Source organism: Gopherus flavomarginatus, unplaced genomic scaffold (genome assembly GCF_025201925.1).
Source record: "Gopherus flavomarginatus isolate rGopFla2 unplaced genomic scaffold, rGopFla2.mat.asm mat_scaffold_122_arrow_ctg1, whole genome shotgun sequence".
Lineage (NCBI taxonomy): Eukaryota > Metazoa > Chordata > Testudines > Testudinidae > Gopherus > Gopherus flavomarginatus.
Window position 1 is genome coordinate 17,005 of NW_026114658.1, and position 21,807 is coordinate 38,811.

General features: G+C 51.1%; 1 non-coding gene across 1 annotated transcript; it reads left to right on the plus strand.

The window, feature by feature from the left end:
- Positions 1-1,252: 1,252 nt before the first annotated feature.
- TRNAI-AAU (transfer RNA isoleucine (anticodon AAU)) lies at positions 1,253-1,325 on the plus strand. Its single transcript has one exon. It is a non-coding gene; the product is annotated as a tRNA-Ile (tRNA).
- The last annotated feature ends 20,482 nt before the right edge of the window (positions 1,326-21,807 follow it).

A 21,807-nucleotide genomic window follows, 5' to 3' on the forward strand; every position in this document is an offset into this window, starting at 1 on the left:
GCAATTCCCCTGGGGTGTCCTCTTGCAGGTAAGTGATTGCACTGTAGCTCCCTTGCTGAACAATGGCTGTTGATGGGTTGTTTGACACCCTGTCCGGGTGTTGGTTACTTTCCTTGCTGTTGTCACTGGGGAGCTAATATTTGGCTGACTCCCCCACCTTACAGCATAGTGATAACCACACTGCACAATTCTCATAACTTCATATGCATGAATGGTAAACATCTATGGGTAGAGAAATGACTTTCAGCAGATCATATCCTTTCCCCTGATACCTTACAAGGCATGCTCTGTATATAAGATCACGATTATATGAAAATGAGGAATATGGGGGTTACAGCACACTCCCCCAAAGGTACAGAATGTCACACTGAGATTCTATTTTCATTTGTTATGTAACAGCATTAAAGAGATCCAGTGACTAACCAATGGCATTTTCAAGTGCTAAAATAGCAAGCGCTGTTGGTCTCTCATTGGCCATCAGCGACTGAAGATATGGTTTAATGAGCCAGAGCTTCAAGGCGAGGGTGGCTCTGTCCACTGCCTTCCGTTGCGCTGCTGGGCACCAAGTCCCTGGCGGTCAATATGTGAAGCTGGGAGAAGAGAGTGGGGTGGCAAGCGGTGGTAGAACTTTTGCCACCAGGGTCTAGCTGTCTAACTTCCTCTTCGTACTGCTGGGCCCCCGTTGCCTTCAGGTAACACAGGAACTAAGGCAGGAATAGGGTGAGGAAGCAAGTAAAGCCGAGCAAGGAAGGCAAAAGTTAATCTTATCTTTATGGGCAGCTCGCAATGACGTCCTTTTTCTGTGCCACAGCTGACAACAACATCCCAGACAGAAAAGTAACAGGCCAAAAAGAAACCTAGCAGCTGCTGAAACAGTTCAGTTGGGAGCGTGCTAGACTAACAGGCTCTTCTATCCTCCTTTATGCATGGGCGGGATGTTTTCTGAGAGTGCAGCAGTTCCTTTAACTGCCACGAGTCCCTCATTTCAGGCTATGCAGCAGGAAAAGACAGCATGGGCTTCTGCACCGAGTTGGCCCACCTGACCTTTCATTCTTCTCTTGCTCTTTGTCAGCAAGGAGAAGAAAAAGAAGCTCTCCCTCAAGCTGGAGTCACACGGGCGAGGTAAGGACGACTTCCTGAGTGCTGGCTCTAGTCCTCTGCTCCGCCAGCTGACCTATCGAGGGGCTACCACCACATTCTCTAGATTTGTCCATCAGTCTGTGCCAGAGTGAGCAACAACCCAGTAGGTGGAGTTTCTATAGTGTAGTGGTTATCACATTTGCCTAATATGCAAAAGGTCCCTGGTTCAAAACCAGGCAGAAATATGCTGGCTTCCTTTTCCCAGATTCCCCTTGTTATTCAGAAAGGGCACTCCTCCTATTGGCCTGTCCCTGGGATAACTCCAACCCCTGCATGACAGAGGATGCTGACAGCAGTGGAGAAAGCACCTTGGTGTCAGGCTGGAAAACCTAGAGTAGTTAGGCCAGTCACCATTTGGAGGCTTGTGGCTTGGCCACCTCTGCTGTTGGAGGTTGGCCTATAGAGGCTCTCACTTCCTGCTGGGCTCCTTTGCATGACTGGCCAAAGGAGGAAGTGAGGCAGGAATGGGGCAATAGAGGAAAGTTGAGCTGAGGAAGGCAGGGAAGAAGCTGTGCGGCTAAGTGGGGTTAGTAGAGCACCACCCTTCATTCTGCAAAGCCTGGGGAGGTGTGGTTGGCTGCTGGGAGGTAGAATCCTTTGCCTGCCTCTTGGCTTCCCAGGAGTGGCTACTTGCAGCCCAGGAGAAGAAGGGAGGTTCTGGGTGAAAGGAAAACAAGCAAAGCTGAGTCCAAGTGGAGAATGGCGGCTCCTTTGTGGCCAACCTGGGGGGCATGACTGATGGTTTCAGAGGTGGAGGCTGGGCTGGCTGTGAGCAACTGGGATCCAGGAAACCCCCACCTGCCCTTCTGAGGGCTGAACCCATGGAGGTGCGGTTGGCTGCTGAGAGACAGACCCCTGTGGCTGCCTGTTGGCATCCCAGGGATGGCTACTTGCAGACCAGGAGAAGCGGGGTTCTGGGGGGAAGGAAAAGCAGCAATGGTGAGGCTGAGTGGGCTCCTTTCTGGCCGAGATGGTGGACTGTGGTGAGTCTGGGAGTTGCCTGTAAGCCATAAGTGGACGTAGTGCAGTGAAAACTGCTGCTCCATTCTGGCCGACCTGGGGGCGCCATGGATGACTTGGGAGTGGGGGCAGGGCGCTGGCTGTGAGCAAATGGGATCCAGGAAGCCCCAGCCTGCCCCTCCAGGGGCCGAGTCTTCTTGTCTCCTGCCATGGGGAGCCCGACCTTAAGCCTGCCCAGCATGTGCAGCAGCTCGAGCATTAAGCCTTCCTGTGTGCATAACTGAACTACGCCCTAGTGTAATAAGGTGTAAAGTTTAGATTGTGAATTTATCTTTAATTTCCATGGTAATTTACTTTGATCTTTTATTCCTACCACTTATAATCCTTAAAACTCCATCTTTCTGTAGTTAATAAATCTGTTTTATGCTCTACTTAAACTGGTGTATTTTGCTTGAAGTTCTTGGGAAATCTCAGCTCCATTACAAGGCTGGTTCATGTACTATTCACAGTGAGGGAGGGGTGGACCCTGTGTAATAAACTCACACTGATCAGGCTTCTGATTAAGGCAAGATGGTATGATCCAGGGGTGCAAGGCTGCAGAGCTGTAGGGGGGGCAACTTTCTATCATTAGTGTTATGAGTGGCTGCAGAAGCATTCATGTAATTCAGTTGGCTGTGTCCCTACCTACGGATGTCTGTGTAAGTGCAATATCTGCCAGAGATTCACAGCTTGTCTCAGCATCACATGTGTGAGAGGGAGCCCAGGTGGTGGGACAAAGGGCTCAGGGGTCCCACTGTTCAGTTGCATCCCATAGATCCCATCACAGACTTTCAACAACCACAGCGGGTGCTCACTGAGACAGAGAGAGAGATGCCAAAATAGTGATATCCAGTGCCAGCAGACATCAAACTATCAGAAATTCTGTGAACAGAGAAGACCCTGCTAGTGGAAAATGGCTTGTGAGGTATCATTAGAAAACGCATAACCTACTGAATATTATCCTCCTGTTAAAATGTGTAGTAACACTGTATGTAAAATTGTGAGATTTTACAGTATGATATTACTGAAAAAGTTACAGTTCTGGGGAACACCCACAGACCAGTTCCTCAGAGACAGCAAGGCAAACAGCTGGTCAAACAGCCATTCTCCTGCAGGGGGAAGGTGTGAAGACATTAAGGGCTGGTCTACACTACGGGGGGAAATCGATCTTAGATACGCAAATTCAGCTACGTGAATAACGTAACTGAAGTCGAATATCTATGATCGGATTACTCACCCATTCTCACCGCGCGGGATCGATGTCCGCGGGTCCCCCTGTCAAATCAGCAACTCCGTTGGGGTTGGTGTTGTTCCGGAATCGATATAAGCGCGCTCGGGGATCGATATATGGCGTCTAGATGAGACGCCATATATCGATCCCCGAGCAATCGATTTTAACCCGCCGATACGGTGGGTAGTCTAGATGTCGCCTTACATTCCATCACAGGGACCTATTGAGGCTGTTGTGGAAAACGACCACAGGATTAATATTTGAATCAGCTCAGCCTGAGGCTCTTTTCTTGGTTACAAGCACGCAGGGGGCGACAGCTATTGGAATACTGTTCCTGAGCTAAAAATCACACAAGCCTTTTACAGCTTAAAACCACAAACAATGACACATACGTTGCACGTTAATTTCCTTATTTGGAATATATTGCAAAATATGATGCAGGTCAAAAGCAAGCTGAACAATCAGTTTTCCATATTTGGCCTTTCCTGTTATTTTTATTACACCTGGTGATATGGGAGCAAGACTCTCCATGTCTCAAGAAATGTCACTACCAACCTAGGCCATTTTCACATGCTGGAGTGCAATCCAGATCAGCGAGGAGTTGTGTCATCTGTAATCCTGGGTGAGATTCAGTGTTCTGCTGCTGGAGCTCCCCTGTCTGGATACTCCCAGCCAGCGTTCAAGGACGCACTGAGTGTCTGTATGATAAGTAACCCTGGACTGGCAGCTCTGACTCCAGCCGCCTGCTTGTTACACCCCAAGCACATTCTGGTTTGGGTAGAGAAGGCTCAGGGTTTGAGAGAAGGCTGGGGGTAGGAAGCTTCTGTTCATTATGCTGGACCTAACCCCAGTTTTACTTGAGTAAAGAGGAGATATTTGACATTGTGTGATGCTGCTCCTGTGCTCTGTTCCCAAAGTGTTCTGCAGCAGAGGAGGGTCTCTGGTAGTATGTATGTTACTGGCCTATTGGGGTGATGCTGAAACAGGACAGGGTACAGATGGCATCGTGGGGGTGGCATGAACCTTCACTCTTCATTTCCCCTTCCAAGAACAGAAGGGACAGGAATCCTTACCCAGCAAGACCATCGTCTCATAGTTCCCCTGCATGACATCTCTGTAGAGGGCTCTCTGAGTGGGGTCCAGCAGAGTCCCCTCTTCCCTGGAGAAATACACAGCCACCTCCTCGAAGGTCACCGGCCCCTGAAAGAGCAGGAGTCCAATACTCAGTACCTGCTGACCCACTCACAACCCCACTATTCACGGAACAGCAGCACCAGGGAAATGGAAGCTCCGGGAGGCACATGTTAACAGAGTCCCACCCCACCTTGCTTACAGGAGCCAGGAGGCATCAGAGGGTAGAAAGAGAGAACCTTTGTGTCTCCCATCTGACAGACAGAAGCAGGGTCTTCACATTTATCACATAGCTACTAGCCAGAGCTTAATATAGGAGATGGGGCTGTCTCTGGACCCTGATAGTGGCTCCCTAGTAGGAATCCAAGCACTCTCCAAATAAAATATATGGAAGAAAGGGGAAGTCAATCATAAAGAATAGAAGTTAGAAGGTCAGAATTGTAGTGCCCATTAACAAAGGTTTAGAGAAAATAGAGCCTATCAAACTAACGGGATATCCTTATTGGATGAGATCAAAAGTTTGCTTGCAGCTAATAGTATTGATGTAATATACCTAAACTTCCGTAAGGGACATGACTTGATTAGCACAATATTTTTACTAAAAAAAACTAGAATGATACAAAATAAACACGGCATACATTAAATAGATTAAAAACTCTGATAGTAAATGGGGAACCATGATCGAGTGGATTTCTTTCTAGCAGGTTCCTGCAGGGATTGGTTCTTGGCCCTGTGCTATTTAACATTCTTATCCATGACTTAGAAGAGAGTACAAAATCATCACTGATAAAGTTTACAGTTGCCACAAAGATTGGGGTTGGTGGTAATTAATGAAATGTCAGTAGATTCAGGCTCCATCGCTGAGAGTCTAGGAAGTTGTCCCAGCCCTGGCTGGAGGGTTATTTCCTGTTCCACAAAGAGGGGAAGTTCCATTCCCAACTCCTGTGCCTTGAAATTAGGACCTATCTGACACTACACCCCCATATTCATCATAGTGGTATGATTATAATATGATTAGGACATAATTATGATCTATTTTGTAGAAGATGCATCATGTGTGGTGTCACTGGAAAAGTTCTGATTTGCTGAATATGATTATCCTATTTGTGTGCACATATCATGTTCGTATCTGAAGTTATGGATATTGACTCTGTATCTGTATTTCAAATGTGCTTACTCTGGGTAACACCCACAATGAGCCTTTCAGGTACAACAATGAAGAAGCCAGACAGTGCTGATGGCTCAACAAAGACAATGGACTGTGGAAGAGCTTAGCCTTCCTGTGAATGTTTCAGCCAGCCTATGAGTCATGGCTACTATGACTCAGCAGGGCCTCTGACCAGACCACATGACACTAAACTCCATTTTAGTACCTGTATTTTTCCACAAACTGGACTAGGAACTGAGTTTGGAACAAAAGGTTCCCACCATATGGAAAAGCTACATAAGGTGGGGTGTGACATCATCTCTTGGCCTCATTCTCCACACAAGAGAACTTCTGGAAACACCTGAGAAACAAAAACGGATGTGGGGGAAGTGCTGCTCCCAGGATCAAGAGATTTCTAGCTTGTGTATGGAAACTTGGGGGACTGCTTGTACCATCAGTCAGGGTGAGAAATTGCTAATTCAAATTCTATCCATCTAGTATGTTAGGCTTAGTCTGAGTTTTGGTTATTTGCTAAATAATCTGCTTTGATCTGTTTGTTATCACTTATAATCACTTAATCTATCTTTCTGCAGTTAATAAACTTGTTTGATGCTTTATCTTAACCAGCGTATTTTGAGTGAAGTGTCTGGGGAAAATCTCAGCTTGTTGTGCACATCTGTCCCATATCGAGGGGAAGGGGAACTACATTAATGAGCTTGTATTATAGAGATCCCTGTGCACTATAAGATGGTATCATTCTGGATTTATACTACAGCAAGTGTGCAAGGTTGGGGAGTGGGAAATTGGCTCTTGTCTTCTATCTGTCCTTGAGTGGCTTAGGTAACGCACTCAGGTAGCTTAGTTGGCTGCATGGCGCCACCTGCTGTTGTGTTGGGTGATAACAGGCCCTGGAGAGGCTGGCGAAATCTCCAGCAAAGCAGTGTGAGAAGGGCTAGCCCAGCGTGAGGGTTAGAGGACACAGCAGTTCCCAGTAGCTCCACAAACTGCCTCCTGGGGGTGACAACCCATCACGCCCTACACTACACAAGTCTCAGCAGGTTTGTCACATGCTGTCCCCTCCCTTTCTCCACCCGAGATATTTCCTGCTTCCCACCACCTCTAGCAATTCCCACCCTCTTATGCACTTACTGCTCCTCAACCTCCAAGCAGAGCCCGCCACCCTGATAATCTCTTACCTGAGCCAGCTCCATTGCAGCCATTTCCTTGCCCCTGGGAGGACGAGATGATCTGCAGCGAAACATGGATGTTATTCTCTGGCCTGCCGGGGTGAAAAGGGCAAGGTGTGAGAATTCAGACTAGGCTTTTGTCCATTCCCCAAGCCGATTCCCCCCAGCTTTTCCCCTGCTAATGCACATTCTAGGTTCTAGCACACTGTGAAGCACAGAGTGACCTTATTCCAGTACAGGCCTAGCCCCCTCCCACCAGGGTGTAACCCTCTGACACATGGGGAAACCCTCCCAGTAACAGTTTCTCTCTTACACGTATCAAGTTTGCGGAGAACACCAAGCTGGGAGGGGTTGTAAGTGCTTTGGAGGATTGGATTAAAATTCAAAATGATCTGGACAAACGGGAGAAATGATCTGAAGTAAATAGGATCAAATTCAGTAGAGACAAGTGCAAAGTACTCCACGTTGGAAGGAACAATCGGAGGCCAGAGAAGAGCAGAAACAAAGGAGTCACTTTGGGGGATTCTCCCTGTCATTGTCCCCAAGGCAGCTGTCTCAGGTTTACAAAGGTGTTTCATGTTCCAGCCTTTGTACAGTCTCTCCTGGGAGTGCCCCTTTCATGGACTGGGCCTAGTTTTAGTTTTTGGTAGTTAACAAGCTTGGTTTATTGTTCATCTAACCAGTATGTGTGGATTGAAGTGTGTTGGAAACTCTGTTTGGGATAACAAGCTGGTGCATGTCATTTTCCGCTGATGAAATGACAGACTTCATATGAGCTTGGGTCGTTCAGTAGCGTGCTGGACAGTGCAAGATGCACATTTCTGGGGGAAAGTTGGGCACTTGAGAATTTGCTGGTTTTCTCCTGAGGTGTAATTCATGAGTGGCTGTCTAGCAGCACTCAATACTGTGTAGCTGGGAGTGAGTTACATGCTGGAGACTGTGTGTTAATTGGCCAAGAGGTGCTGTTCTCGCGGGAAAACAGTGGAAAAGGCACCCCATGCTGGAGGACTGAGGTACAGCTATTTAACAGTCCAGATTGTACTCTGGGTAACATCACAGACACTCATTATGACAGAGCCTCTTACAACACAGAGAAAGTAAATCCATGTCCCAGAAATCGAAGACTCCAGACAGAGGGCAAGTGTCCCTGGCACTGCTTCTTGCTAACAGAGAGGTTCAGAGACAGTGCGAGAATCCTGGGGAAGCTGGGAACAGGAAGCATGGGCTGGCGGGGTTCGGTGGAGAAAGGGAACAGGAAGGGCAGGGATATTACTGAATCCAGGATCTTAGCAGTACTAGATGACAGGATAGCACATAGTGCAGCCCATTGGAAAACACAATCCCAACTATACGTACAAAATGATGGGGTCTAAATTAGTTGTTTCCACTCAAGAGAGTGATCTTGGAGTCACTGTGGATAGTTCTCTGAAAACATCCACTCAATGTGCAGCAGCAGTGAAAAAAAGTGAACAATGTAGGAAATAATTAAGAAAGTGATAGATATGACAGAATATCTCATAGATCATATTTGTAAAAACAGCAAATAAATCCATGATACACCCACATCTTGAATACTGCATGCACATGTCACCCCATCTCAAAAATAGAAATATTGGAATTGGAAAAGGTTCAGAAAAGGGCAACAAAAATGATTAGGGGTATGGGACAGTTATGCCAGACCTAACCCCCAGTTTCACTTGAGCAAACAGGAGATATTTGACACTGTGCAATACGGCTCCTGTGCTCTGTTCCCAAAGTGTTCTGCAGCAGAGGAGGGTCTCTGGTATTATGTGTGTCACTGGCCTATTGGGGTGATGCTGAAACAGGACAGGGTACAGATGGCATTGTGGGGGTGGCGTAAACCTTCACTCTTCATTTCCCCTTCCAAGAACAGAAGGGACAGGAACCCTTACCCAGCGAGGTCACAGTCTCATAGTTCTCCTGCATGACATCCCAGTAGAGGGCTCTCTGAGTGGGGTCCAGCAGAGCCCACTCTTCCCTGGTGAAATACATAGCCATCTCCTTGAAGGTCACCAGCCCCTGAAAGAGTAAGAGTCCAACACTAAGGACTTGCTGCCCCACTCACAGCCCCACTATTTGTGGCAGAGAAGAGTGAATCAAATGGAAGCTCTGGGTGGATCATAGTCAGGAGAGTCCCACCTCGACCTGGCTCAGAGTATCCAGCAAATGCCAGGGTGAGGGGATGAAGAGAGAGCCCCTTATCTCTCCCAGCATATCCATCACCCCCCTACTAGCCACTGACTGATACAGGAGATGGAGCCCCTAGCAGGGTCCAGGGAGAGCTCGCTGGTAGGATGCCCAACACCCTCCTCATTGTGAGGAGTGGGATATGAAGGGAGAGGCAGCTCCAATAAGCCTGACTCATGGGTGTCCCCTTTATATCTCACAGCAGCTGATGGTTAATGAGGTCAGGCTCCAGCACTAGGAGTCTGGTCAGTTTGACTAGCTCCATGTAGGTGGGTTATTTTCTCTCTTCACAAATTAGGGCATTTCCACCTCCAAACCTCCTGGGTCTGTTCCTAGAATCTAGGCCACTTAGTAAATAACTCCCAGCAGGTCTGCCACACCCTGGCCTCCTCCTTTCCCCACGCTGTGAATTTCCTGCCCCGCTCCAACCTCCAAACCAGACTCTGCAAACCTTCCCACCTCTGGTGTATTTGCTCTCCCTTTCCTCCAGCAGGAACCCACCAGCAACCCCCCGATAATCTCTACCTGGACTGACTCCACTGCAGCCATTTCTCTTCCCTGTCCCACGCCAGGCTGGGATGAGCTGGAGCAAAACATTCTGCAGCCTGTCTGGGGGAGAAGGGCAGTTGTGGGCGTTTCAGAACCGGTTTTAGTTAATTTCACATCACAATTCCCCCAGGCCCTTTCCCTGCAGACAGACACCCTAGATTCTGTCATGCTGGGAAATGCTCAATCTGTTTATTACAATTTAGACCTGGCCCCTCCTGCCAGGCTAAGTCCACAGACACATTTTTAACCTCCCTTCTCTCTCCCCTCACCCCTTCTCTGAACACAAGGCTAGAAAAGAGCAGAACCAAAGGAGTCACTGTGGGGGATTCCCTCAGACACTGACCCCACGGCAGCCACACCCCAGCAGGGGGAATATGGAGTCAGGAACTGGCTTTTGCTCTGTCTGATCCTTGTTTTGTTCACTGGAAAGTGGTTCTGCCCCAGGATGCAGCAATACATGTGTCTGGGTGGACTAGAGAGCTGGAAATCTCTCCCCCACATTCATTTCTCCCACTGCCCCTTTCAGTCTCTCCTTCCCCTATCCTCTCTCCCTGCCCCTCTGGCTGGGACAGTCCCATTCCTGGGGGCTTTGCTCTCCCATGGCTGGATTTCCTCCTGGCAACCGCTAATGGGAGGAGAAATGAGGTGGTGGTGTTTGTGCAGAGTCACTTTCTTGCCAGACCCTAGGACATTCCCTGAGGTCTTTCAGTTACCTGGAGACTCTGGCTCAGAATTTAGTAGTAACAGGGCCCAGGACTGCCCTAGGGGGCTAGGACCAGCTGCAGAAAGTCATCCCCTGGGCCGGGCAGAGAAGAAGCTTTAATTAAGGTCACTTTCCAGCACAGAGCCCCACTGGGGGAGCAGCAGCTGCCAAGCCTGGTCTCCCAGATCACAATGGAGGCTGCAGCATCTGACCCAGGAAGCTGAACCCCAATATCCTGAGCAGAGAGGGACGGAGTGTATGAGCAGCTTCCCTCCTTTAGCTCTCTGGGGAGAGCAGCTAATGGGAGCCCCTCCTCACAGGGAGAATGGCTGATCTCATTTGACCCACTGTCCATCTGGAATCACTCCTTGTCTTTCCATACAGTGACTCTGGATTAACAACGGTCTCAATGACACGGGATTTCAGAAAGAATGAGTTCAGAACGCTGTGGAAAAGACCATCGTGTGGCAGTGCTGACTCCCTTCCCACCTCCCTCACCCCCGCAGATCTAGGACAAGGACTGGGGGCAAAAATTTTCCAAACGGAACCGAAAGTTCCTGCAGTTTTCAAAAGAGGAGAAAAGTAAATTCTGTGAATTCACACTAACAGTGTTTGCTAAGTGGACAGAAAGTTATCACAGTGACAGGGCACGTGACTGGGGAATAGACTTGGTGACCTGGTGACTAGGAGCCAGGACTCTGGTACAAGTTGACCAGAGAGAAGGATCATGGTTAGCAGCAGCCCCCAGACACCCCCTAGTACCCAGAGCCCAGACCCCCCAGCCAGGGGCCCCAGACACCCCCCAGCCAGGATCCCATCAGATATTCCCTGGGACGCAGCCCCCAGAGTCCCTGGCCAGGGACCCCAGATACCCCTCAAAGCCCCACCAGCCAGAGAACCCCCACCACACCATGATTGCCAGGTTGGGAATCCCAAAGTGTTCCCCCCAACCAAGAGCCCCCAGCAGCCAGGGACCCCCTCAAGGGACCCCCCCCCCACTGGGAACTCAGTCCCTCACTGCCTGCCTAGGAACTTCCCCACCCTCCAGAACGATCTACCCTGACATTTGCCTGGGACCCCCTCCTCTGCCCAGTGTGACCCCCTGATGCTTTACAGTGCGACCCATCATTCTGCTTCCCTGGCATGCCCTCACCTAGTGCCAGGGATCCCCTCCCCCAGCTCTGTGCACTGGGCATGGCAACAAAACCAGGAACCAGCGGGGGAAGCACAGACAGAGCCCCTGGCACAGAACCAGGCTCCCTCTAACCCTCTGTCCCGCCTCCCCAAGAGACACCCACCCCCACTGTTCTGCAGCCACCAGGCCCCCAGCGATACCCACCTCCAGGACCCATAGCCTCAGGGATGGGCACATCAGAACCACCACCCCCGAAAACCCCAAACCTCCACAACCCACCAACCTGACTAGGGTACCCCCTGCCCAGCCACCCAGAGGCCTCCCCCCACCACAATGCCCCTTCAGCTGCAATCTCCCCACACAGACACCCTCCCTGCCCCTGCAAGTGTTACCTCACAGAGTGTGAGAAGTGGCTAGAAAGTTAACACCACCTCCTGCTGGCCAGTCACACAGGCAGAGGGAGCCTGGGGAGTGCTTCTTTAACAGGAGAATGGAAGGCCTGGAGGGCAAGAAAGATCCACGGGCTGTCACTAGCAAATAATGGCCACCATGGATCCACCCCAGAGGCGGCTGCATCTTAGCACATTGGGAAACAACCCATCATATTCAATTAGAAATAAAACAACTAGAGAGAAGTGGGGCAAATGTTTGGGGTATTTTATATCAATCTTTGACACACGCAGAGAGAACCCTGTCACAAACGACATTTGATAACATGAGAGAAAACCACCAAGATCGGAGGGGATTTGATGTTGCTATTAAATAACTAGTGGAAAAGGGGGACTGTTGGACTGGATTTTATATGACTGTCCAATACATAAACAGAATGTGATGGTCCCCCCCGGCCACGGGGCAACCATTCACGTGAGCAGCTCAGAGCCCTTTGAGGAGCTGATTTAAGGGCGGGGGGGGGAGCTGGAAGACTCCCTGGACAATGGAAGGGGGCCGCAGGGGAATTGGGAAATGGGGTCTGGGCAGTCTCCATGGGGGATGTGCTCCTCCCTTCCCTTCCCTGCCCTGGCAGAGAACGGGAACCTCATCCCATCCCACTCCAGTGGGAGCCATGTTCTGGGGAATGACCCAGGGCAACAATTTCCCACCCAAACAAGGACAAATCGCTGCAGATAAAATGGGTGGGAAAATCCACCCCCCATCGGAGAGATTTTAAATTGACCTTTGAGAAGTATGGAGAGAAAAGGGAAAATCAGAGGCAATTAGAGAGCTGATCATTGGGGGCGGGGGGAGGAGAATCTCCCTGGATTTTATAGCCACGTGTGATAATGAGAGAGAAAAGGGGAAATCTTGAGAGAATGTGTGTGTGGGAGGAAGTGGCAAAAACAGGGACAGGATCCAGTTAACTCACCTCCCTCCCACCCCGGGAATGTCCTGGCTGCACAGAGACAGATCTACACCCCCACCCCAGTGACCTCCCCCCCTGCAACTCCGGCTTCTCCTCCCCCCTCGACACCTCCGCCCTCACACCAAAGGGGGGGGCTCTGCCAGCGCCTCCCCCTGAGCTCAACTCCTGCTCCTCCCCCCAGCCCGGATTGTGCCCTTTAGCCCCCCACGAACCCTGCCTCCAGCTGCCTGACCCCCCCCCGCCCATCAATTTCCTGCTCTGCGCCCGCCCCTCCCACGCTCCCTGTTACTTCCCCACCCCGCTCTAGCCCCGCCCCCAGCGCCCGGCGGAACGTTACGGCTGGTCCAGGCAGGGGGAAGGACAGCGGCTTCAGCGGCTGTTACTGGGCATGCGCAGTGCCCGGGAGCAGCACATTGCTATGGGGAGGGATTTAATACACCGCCCCCCCCCGCCTGGCCCGGGGTCCGCCCCTCCCCCGCACACGACGGCCGGGCCCCGGCCCCCCCATCCCAGCGGGGCGGGCGGGGGGATCCTCCTGCAGCTCCACTGGGGCCGAGGCGCCTTCAAGGCTTCTCCCAGGCTCCCTGGGGCAGAGTCACTTTCCTGCCCCCCAGCGCCTCTCATTCCCCGGGGGCTCCGGGTCACAATGTCCCACCGCCCTTCCCCCGCCTGCAGCTCCGGCTTCTCCCCTCCCGCCCCCGCCAGCCACACCAAGGGGAACCAGGAAGCAGCTGTTCAGCCCGGGCCCCGCGTCACAATGTGCCAGAGCCCCGCCCCCAGGAGCTGCCCTGCCCATGGGCTGAGCCAGAGCCCCGCCCCCAGGAGCTGCTCCGCCCCCGCTCTGTGCTGGAGCCCCGCCCCCAGGAGCTGCTCCGCCCCCGCTCGGTGCTGGAGCCCCGCCCCCAGGAGCTGCCCTGCCCATGGGCTGTGCCAGAGCCCCGCCCCCAGGAGCTGCCCTGCCCATGGGCTGTGCCAGAGCCCCGCCCCCAGGAGCTGCTCCGCCCCCGCTCTGTGCTGGAGCCCCGCCCCCAGGAGCTGCCCCGCCCCTGCTCTCTGCTGGAGCCCCGCCCCGAGGAGCTGCCCTGCCCCCGAGCTGAGCCAGAGTCCCGCCCCCAGGAGCTGTCCGCACCTGGGATGTGTCAGAGCCCCGCCCCCTGGAATTTCCCCATGTTGGGTCTCTGAGCTTTGTTCTCCTGCCGCCTTCTTCCCAGCACCCGCTGCTCCCTTCCTGTGTCTGCAAACACCCCCCCTCCCCCGGGGCCGGCTGCAGTGCTCGCTGAGGCTGACTCCAGTGGCTGAAGTTGCCTCCATTTCTGCTTCACCTGGGGGGAGAGACAAAGAGAGGAGATGGTCCCAGGGTGTGAAACCAGAATCAGGGGGCAAGGAAAGAAGGACTGTTTGGAAAGGTGGGGTTTTTTTGTGGGCGGGGGGGTGAGCCAGAGGGATTCAGAAGAAGTTGGGCAGCAGAGGCTCAGGGAAATTGAGGGGAACCTCCTGGGTGTCTCAGCGTTGCCCAGGGTTTATAAAGCACCTTGCATAATATGGGGTCTGATCTCAGTCATGGTCTGTGCAGCACCTGGGAGCCCTGATGTCTGTTTCCTGATCACAGGCTCTGGGAATGGAGAGAGGGAAACCTCAGCACCTGAAGGTTAATGCAGCCCTGTGTGCAACCCCTGCTAGGGTGATCCGACAGCAAATGTGAAAAATTGGGATGGGGGTGGGGTTAATAGGCACCTATATAAGAAAAAGACCCAAAAATCGGGACATCTAGTCATGCTAGTCCCTGCTGTTCTCATAAGGGGTCGGCTTAGAGAGGGTTTGGCTACACTTGCAGCTGTCCAGCGCTGGGAGTTAAAGCTGTCTTCCTACAGCTGTTTAGGGAAAGCGCTGCAGTGTGGACACACTGACAGCTACCAGCACTCTGTCATGGCCACATTTGCAGCGCTGTTGGGAGTGGTGCATTATGGGCAGCTATCCCAGCATTCAAGTGGCTGCAATGTGCTTTTCAAAAGAGGAGGGTGGGGTGGAGTGTGACACGGAGCGTGGGGGAGACAGAGCGAGTGGATTTTTGGAGCTGACACTGTGTCAGCTCCCTGCCTGGCAAGTTCAAGCCTCCTCCCCCACCCCTCTCTCATTCACTAAATGCAAATAGCCGCCTTTGTTCTTTTCCTCACAGACCAGATAAGCTGCTGATCCAAAACAGATCCCCCCTCCCCCGTGCCCACCCGGCTGCTTCTCTCCTCAAGCCAACACCAGCTGTGGGTGTTCCAAAGGGATCCCCCTGCCTCTGCTCATTCACTGCAAACAGTAACTGTGTTTGGTTTTTAGATAAGCAGCTTCGGGAGCCTTGAGCTCACAACAAAACAAACAGAGGCATCACACCAAAACAAAGAGCGTTATCTCTACTTAAAAGCATTATGGGAAGGTTCCGGAGGTCAGTGACAGCGTAGTAAGATTAATCACTGTTTACACTGGCACCCCAGCGCTGCATCACCAGCTCTGTTCTCTTTATTCCTCTCGTCGAGGTGGAGCACATGCAGCACTGTAGCCAGGGAGATACAGCGCTGTATGTGCCTTGCCAGTGTGGACGGGGTGTAAGTTGCAGCGCTGTAAAGCCACCACCTGCACTGTAACTCTCCAGTGTAGCCAAGGCCTGAGTTGTAGTAATAATAGCAGCCAAGAATCTGGTGGCACCTTCTAGACTAACAGACGTATTGGAGCATGAGCTGTCGTGGGTGAATACCCACTTTGTCAGATGCAAGAATAGTCCCCTATGGGCTAGTGGTCAGGATTCCTGGTTTTCACCCAGGTGGCCTGGGTTCAACTTCTGGTGTGTGAAGAGTGCAGAGCTTTTGCCCAGAGTGGAGGCAGGAAATGAAAGGAACAGGAAGGGATCCTGCCAGCAGTGGAGTTAGACAGTGTAGGGAGGGGACCCCAGAAGTGGGGGTGGGGCAGTGGTTTGGGGGGAGATGAGGGAAGGATCCCAGCAGTGTGGGAAGTTGACAACCTGGAGAGCACAGGCCTGGAATGGGGACCTGGAAGAGTGAATGTGTCCCTCTAAACCCATCAACTGCAGACTAGGCAGGCTTGGAAGAATTGTGTATTTGTTGGTAAATGTCAATTTCTGTGTAAACACACAACCCAATGGCAAAATATTTCCATCAATAATCATCAAAATTGACAGATGGGCAAAGTAAGAAACATGCTGCTTGAGAACTTATCATGTTGTAGGAGCAGCAGTGATCTGTATGCTCTGTATAACCTGTATGCTCAAAAGGTCTGTTAAACTCCCCCAGCTTGTGTCCTTTCCCGCTTTGAATGCCTGTGAAGTGGCTTTCCCACTCTCCTTTGTACCTCCAGTGAATGCCCTTCACCCGGCCCATCTGGCCAGTGGTTCGCTGTGTTACATTCTATTGCACCTCAGGGAGACTGATCTTCATCGCACCGTCCATCGCTGCGCTGTGGGACACTTACCTTAAAGGATCCTGACATCTCCACTGCCAGGCCTGTCCTGGGAGCGTGAGTATGAGTGTGACACCCTCCCCCATCCCTTCTTTTGAGCTTAGCTATCAAGCTAATTAATGTGCTGCTTTCTGCCAGACTCTGGGGGGGAGGGGCATTATTAGTCCTCTCTAAGCTTACTAACTGACCCAATTTTGGGTAACACAAGCAACATTGTTTGATCTGTTATTGTACCAAAGGGGGAGATGGTTGTCTATAAAGGAGGGTGAAGACTAAATGCCTCTGATGAGAATGGGATTTGAACCCATGCAGGCAGAGCATAATGGGGTAGCAGTCCATCACCTTAACCACTCGGTCACCTCATCTGAGTTGTGAAAAAACGGACAGGAGGAGAAATCTAAGGCCGGCAGAGATAGGGACACTAAGGAGTTTTTAAATACTAAGCGAAAGCAGGGTCTGAATGAGCTCCCCTCTCTCACCTAGTGAGGAGCTGGGGAAAGACTTCAGGAACAGACCGTGTTTGCATAGACACACCTACTCTGCCTAGCTATGCAGCATGATGGGGCCGCTTCCCCAAAATGACCAGTTTGGGATGGTCTTGGGTTACAAATGACTTTAGGATTGAGTGGAATGAAATGTTATTCTCCTTCCTGTATGAGTGAAGGGCAGCAGAACATACCTAGTCCGTCCTGATGGAGGGGTAGGTGAGTGAGGAATAGCTTTTATTGGACTGCAGAGAAGTGATTGAGGACGTCACCCTAAACCAGTGGTCCCCAAACATTTCACATTGTGCCCTCTTAGCCATGGCTGTGGCCCCTCGGAAGCCACGGTCAAGAACCGGGGCTGGGAGGAGTGGGGCTGTTGCTTGCTGGGGTGAGGGGTGCGGACAGGGGTAAAGGGGTCGACGCCGGGCTGGGAGCCAGAGTCTCAGGCTGAGGGTGGGGTTGGGGAAGAGCTGTGGCAGAGTGGTGCTCCCTCCCTGCCCTCTATGTGGGCTGGCTCAGGTCCTGAGGTGCCCCCATGAATGTTCCTCTGTGTCCCCCTAGGAGTCAGACCCACATTATGGGGACCACTGAACCCTACTCGCTAAGCCGGGGCTAGTGATGCCAAACCCCCGGGAAAGGGAGAACAAGTGTGGGGGCCCCAGCACCAGAACCATGCCCCTACCTTCTGTCTGTGGCTCTACCCCCTTCCACCCATGGCCCCATCCACTGTCACTTCTGTTCCACCCCTTCCCCCACCAGCCCCACCCTATCACTCCTTTACCCCTGCCTCGCTGTTGCCCTGAGACCAGAGAAGCTCTGTGCCCCTGCTGCAGCCCCCGGGCTGTAGCAGGGAGTGGGAGCTCCTCCAGCCCTGGGGCTGACATAGGGGAGACTTTTCCAGGGGGACCTAACTTGGCCAGGGCCCCTGATCATGGGCCCCACTGTCCCCTTGGCAGTGCAAGGTTTGGGGAGGCTGAGCCCCCTTGTCATAAACAGATAGCTAAGGGTTAATGTTCTTTTACCTATAAAGGGGTAACACCAGTAACCTAAAACACCTGACCAGAGGACCAATCAGGAAACAAGACTTTTTCAAATCTGGGTGGAGGGAAGTTTGTGTGTGAGTTCTTTGTTCTTTGTCTTGTGTCTGTGGCGTCTCGGCTATGAGAGTGATTTTTCTATCTCCTGCCTTTCTAATCTTCTGTTTCCAAGTTGTAAGTACAAAGATAATAAGACAATAAGTTTATATTGGTTTTTTTTTTGTATTTACATGTGTGTAGTTGCTGGAATGTTTAAATTGTATTCTTTTTGGATAAGGCTGTTTATTCATTTTTTTCTTTTAAGCAAATAACCCTGTATTTGTCACCTTAATACAGAGAGACCATTTTTATGTCCTTTTCTTTCTTTTTATATAAAGCTTTCTTTTTAAGACCTGTTGGACTTTTTCTTTAGTGGAGACTCCAGGGAATTGAGTCTGCAGCTCACCAGGGAATTGGTGGGAGGAAGAAGTCAGGGGGAAAATCTCGTTGTGTTAGATTTACTAGCCTGACTTTGCATACCCTCTGGGTAAGGGGGAAGAGAGATTAGCTATCTTGGTACTTCTATTTCCAGGACTGGAAACAGGGAGGGGGGAGTCCCTCTGTTTAGATTCACGGAGCTTGCTTCTGTATATCTCTCCAGGAACCCAGGGAGGGAACACCTGGAGGGGAGGAGGGGGAAGGGAAATGGTTTATTCCCCTTTGTTGTGAGACTCAAGGCATCTGAGTCTGGGGGTCCCCCGGGGAAGGTTTTGGGGAGACCACAGCGAGCCAGGCACTGTATAAATCCCTGGCTGGTGGCAGCTTTACCAGGTCCAAGCTGGTAACTAAGCTTGGAGGTTTTCATGCTAACACCCATATTTTGGACGCTAAGGTCCAAATCTGGGAAAAAATGTTATGACACCCCTCCCCCCTGAGCCTCCATTACGAGCCGCCCAGGCTACCACTGCTCAGTGTGTGGCCAGTCTCTGTGTTTTCTGCTGCTCGTTCTGGGGAGCCTGGCCAGCCTTAGGGGTGGTGCCCCCCGATAGCCGCCCAGGGCTCCAGGGGTCAAAGGGCACCGTGTGGCAGTGCAAAGGTGCTCACTGCTCTCCCCTGCCCCAATGCTCCTCCATGGGTCCATAGAGGTTTGAGGGGAGTAAGGAGCAACCCTATGTGCTCCATGCGTCCTGGTCACTTTTCCCACTTGGGCTGTGCTGTGAGGGGAGCATCAGAAGCTGCTGCTCTCTGCCCTCCCGCTATGCAGCCCGGCTGAGGAAAGTGACCTGGATGCAGGGATCTCGGATGATCTCACTTCTTGCCCCCACATCCCACAGCCCCTAGGGGTGCCCAGATGAGCAGCGTTCCAGGGAGGAGTGGGGGGCAGCAATGCCAGCTGCTCCATGCACACAGGTCAGTCTCCCCATGTGGGTGCAGGAGGGGGTGCAAGGGTTTCTGTGATGACTATTCTATCAATATCGTCACTCAATACCAGGCACTCAAATTCACCAGTCTTAGTACTTAGACGTTTAGCGTTTGTATTTAAGCACTTCTAAAATGTGTCCCATTTTAGCTGTCTGCTATTACATGATGTAATTGAGGGAGACTCTTTCATTTCACTGTTTCTCATCAGAACCTACCTGTACATTATCATCTTCCATCCTCTCCACCTTACTAGGCTATAGAGAATCCCTGTGAATAGTTCCTCTCCTAACGGATGTCTCTGTCTGAACCCTGTGCTCCTCAGCGCCTGTCGGCTTTCCCCAGCTCTGAGGCTGTGTCTACACCGCGCACCTTACCACGGTGCAGCTGTGCCACTCTAACCATGCCATTGTAAGGTGCGCTGTGTGGCCGTCCTTATCGCTGAGAGAGAGCTTCCCCGGCAACAAAGCCAAACTACCTCCAATGAGGGGCAGGAGCTTTGTCACCGGGAGCACAGCTCCACCTATGATGCGCTGTTCACACTGCCGCTTTTCATGGCTCAAATTTTGGCATTCGGGGAGTGTTTTCTCTCACCGCAGAGAGACAAAATTTTTAGCAACAAAAGCCGAAATTAAAAAAAACTCCTCTGCAACCTATTTAATTTTACCTTTATACAACCTTTATACTGCCTCCAGTTCTGGTATCCTCATTTGAAAAAGATGTTGTGAAATTGGAGCTAGGGCAGCAAAGAGCCACCAAATGTTTTGAGGGCTGGAGAAAAATGCCTTCCAGTGAGCTATTGAAAGAGCTCAACCTGTTTAGCTTATCAAAAGAAGATTGAAAGGTGATTTCATTGAAATGTTGAAGGGCCTTAATGGAGAGAAAAGATTGGGTATTTACGGGCTCTTGAATGGAGCAGAGAAAGGCATAACAAGACCCAATGGCTGGAAAGTGAAAAGAGACAAATTCATATTACAACTGAGGCACAATAGTCAACAGCGAGGATGATTCACCACAGGAGCAAGCTACCAAGGAAAGTGGTGGATTCACCATCTCCTGATGTCATTTAATGAAGACTAGATGCCTTTCTGGAATGTGTTTGCCCCCAAAGTAGCTGTTATGTCATACAGGAGGCCTGTGATATGCAGGTTAGATGCTCTAATGGTGTCTTCTGACCATGAAGTCGACTAATTTCTGAAAAACTGAGTGTAGCATTGGGAGCAGCGTCTGATGTTTTCCTGTCTAGCCGGCTTGCTGCCTAGAACGAACGCTCCTTGAGTGGGGTGATCCACAGGGAGTAGCTCAAACCTCCAAAGTGCCTGGCCAGGGGCAGGACATTAGCCCAGCAAGGGAGGGGTGTGGCAGTGACATCACAAAGGCCTTTTGCAGGACCTCAGACTATTGGTCAAAGGTGGTGGGGAGGTGGTGACCTCACAGAGAGATGCTGACATCAGCCAGGCAGGACAGGGGCGAGGGGCCAGGGAAACCTCAGAGACCTCTGTGGCTTTGCTTCAGCACGTTTCCTTCTCCAGGTCTCTCTTTGAGGACTGAGAGATTATTTGGGGTCATGGACGTGAGCGCCAGGAGGAACCTCTTTCGAGTTTCCTCCTTCCCTTGTAGTGATTTTACTAGAAAACAGCCGTCCCTGTTTAGAAGGTAAGAGCCTCCTGGAGGTTTGAAACCTGTTCAGTCTGATCTATCTGGTGACAAGTGAATTCTAGGCATGGAAAACACGAGCTTAAGGAGGCAGAATTTTATTGCGCACCTGGGATTTTGTCCCTTAGAATCGCTGGGGACATTAGGGTTTGTCCTTTTTGTTTCACCTCTTCCTCCATCCCTCCCTCCTCTTCTTCTCTTGCTTCTTTTGTCCTTTCTCCTGTTCCCTTCCCAACAACAGGACGGAGGGGTGTGTGTGTGTGTTGCAGGGAAGTCCTCTGCAGCTCCCACTATGGAAGGTCCACCCAAAAATGTGGGACTGAAATAGTGCTCGGGCAGTGATCCCCACCGGTGACCTGGGCCATCCTTTGGGCTCTCTGGTGAGAACCCTCAGCCTCCCGTCCTCCGTCTCTACCCTGATTGGTTGAGCAGGGGGATATTGACAGGGAGGAGACTCAGGTCCTTGTTGTTCTCTTTTAAGATCAAGTAAATAAGTCAGAACCAGTTCTATCTTTGATTAATTTTGCTGCTTCTCTGCATTAATTGTCTCTGAGCAGTTGATGATTCCCTCTAACACTGCAGTTCTCCTCAAATACTTGCTGAATAATTACTGTCACTGTTGTTGGTCTGGAGCTCATCTGAGAGCACAGTATTCAGGTCATTCAATGTCTGAAATTCAAGATCCGATGGTTTGTTTGAAAATCAGGGCTCTTCGGTCCTATTCCCAACACTGCCTCTGACGGGCTGTGTGACCTAAGACAAGTCAATTCTCCTTTCTCAGCCTGAGCTTCTCCCTCTTTCAAGTAGGGATAATAATGATCCGCTCTTACCTACCTCATGGTGGGTGAAGGATGCGGATCCATTTGGGAGTGTCACTAGAAGTAGTGCATAATATGAAGTTTCCCAGATTATGACATAATAGATTAGCTGAAATAGTCTATTTTATTTGTATTTTTTTATTTTGAAATTGTTAATAGTA